General features: G+C 36.6%; 1 long non-coding RNA gene across 1 annotated transcript; it reads right to left on the reverse strand.

Moving 5' to 3' along the window:
* Positions 1 to 250: 250 nt before the first annotated feature.
* LOC309494649 lies at positions 251 to 695 on the reverse strand. Its single transcript, XR_014204423.1, has 2 exons — positions 522 to 695; positions 251 to 449 (listed from the first exon to the last, which is right to left on the reverse strand). It is a non-coding gene; the product is annotated as an uncharacterized lncRNA (long non-coding RNA).
* Positions 696 to 2,011: the final 1,316 nt, after the last annotated feature.

Raw genomic sequence — 2,011 nt, forward strand, 5'->3', positions numbered from 1 at the left:
TAGCATACAAAAGAACTAAATTAAATTATGCCAGATTAAATTTTAATACTTACAAATCCTAAATTCTGTCCAAAAATGCTGAGATGCATAGAAAGAAGTTGAACGACTGAAATAGATGATTTTAGCCCATTTCAGCTTGTCTGCAGTGAAGGAGTACCTGTTTGAGACAAATACACAGTAAGATACATGCAAGAAATCACTGTGTGATGATCGTTCTCCTTCCTACAGTAGTTAACCCACCTGTGCGCTGATATGTGACCCTGGACCACAAAACCAGTCTTATGGGTAATTTTTTTTAAATTGAGATTTATACATCATCTGAAAGCTGAATATATAATCTTTCCATTGATGTATGGTTTGTTAGGATAGGACAATATTTGGCCGAGATACAACTATTTGAAAATCTGGAATCTGAGGGTACAGAAAAATCTAAATATTGAGAAAATCGCCTTTAAAGTTGTTCATTTCTATTGGCGATTGTGCTGCATTCACTCACAAAAATAAATGTTTTATATATTTACGGTGGGAAATTTACAAAATATCTTCATGGAACATGATCTTTACTTAATATCCTAATGATTTTTGGCATAAAAGAAAAATCTATAATTTTGACCCATACAATGTTTTGTTGGCTATTGCCACAAATATACCCGTGCAACATAAGACTGGTTTTGTGATCCAGGGTCACATATTAGGACCTTCCTAGTCAGGTGGAACTGCAATGGTAGAGTCGCTGGCTAATAAAATATAAAAATAATGCAAAAATATAAACTTAAGTTGTTTAGAATGCTAGATTTGGTCTTAGTGAGAGTTTTACTGCAGTGCTTACCTGGATACATTTAATCTGGTGAGACTGAACAAAGACAATGGTCCATCTTCTGATTGGTTCATTTGCTGTGTAATAAAGTTAGACATAATGCAAAGGTCACTTATTTGATATAAAGTTAGCCAATTTTATAGAGATTTTATAAGATATTGTTAGCTACCTAGTCTGCACCAGTGGCTCAAAAGCAATTTTCACATAGTGTATGCTAATCATTTCAGCAAACTTCTCATATCACAAATGGGCTGGCCTACCTCTGGAATCTTGCTAAGTCACTGGCGCGAATTGGCGCTTTGTTGCAGTTGCCTTTAAACACAAAAATGGAAGTAAATATTAAATTCCATAAAAAAAAAAAACTATAATATGGTATAGTTTGCAAACTAATGCTAAAACTATAAAGGTTCTCATCAGTAGGCCAACATTAAGATATAAACAGAATTTCACATTAGTTTATTCACATTTATTGTTAATGTAAACGCGTTGCTCGTTGGCATATTTTAACTCGACAATTCAATAATCTAACAAAGTGTGTAAAATGAAACGTTAGCTCAGTTTACCATGGTAAAGTTCGTTACCGCCATGTTGACGACGAGTAACGTTAGGCTAACGTTAACGTTATAACATACGTTAAACTGGGCACAATCCTGTCAACATACACAGAATGTTTTTTTGTTTTTTTTACCTTGCTTGCTGATCTCTCTCTCGGTGAAGTGAATTCCGTCTCTTCCCCGGGCCAGACACGAACGTCGCGATCCAACAAAAGACAGACCCCATTACCTACACTGGATGTCTGTCTGACGCGACACGACAAATCCCAGACAGTGTAGTGATGCGCCGCGGCCGTTATATCTCAGACGTAGTCCGATACGAGTCCAAGCGCTCGCACTAGTTCTTACAAGGGATAAACAGGTTTGCATTTAAAGGTCCGGTCGCTTCAATGTGTCCAATATAGACAGCCTCTGGCTATTATAGCGTTGTAGACACGTGGTGTAAGGCAAAAATGAGGAAATAAAAAGCACGGTGGAATGGTGCCAGCCAGAGAGGCAGTTACGTCAAATACAGTAGTATACAGCAAATTTAAAAAATACAGTAAGTCTCTGTATGTGGTGTTAGACGTCACAGAAAATTCCCATGATGCAATTGGAATCACAGTTATTTACTGTAAAGAGAAATAGCAGTATAATACTG

The sequence above is a fragment of the Leuciscus leuciscus genome, assembly GCF_965113295.1.
Source record: "Leuciscus leuciscus genome assembly, chromosome: 3".
NCBI lineage: Eukaryota > Metazoa > Chordata > Actinopteri > Cypriniformes > Leuciscidae > Leuciscus > Leuciscus leuciscus.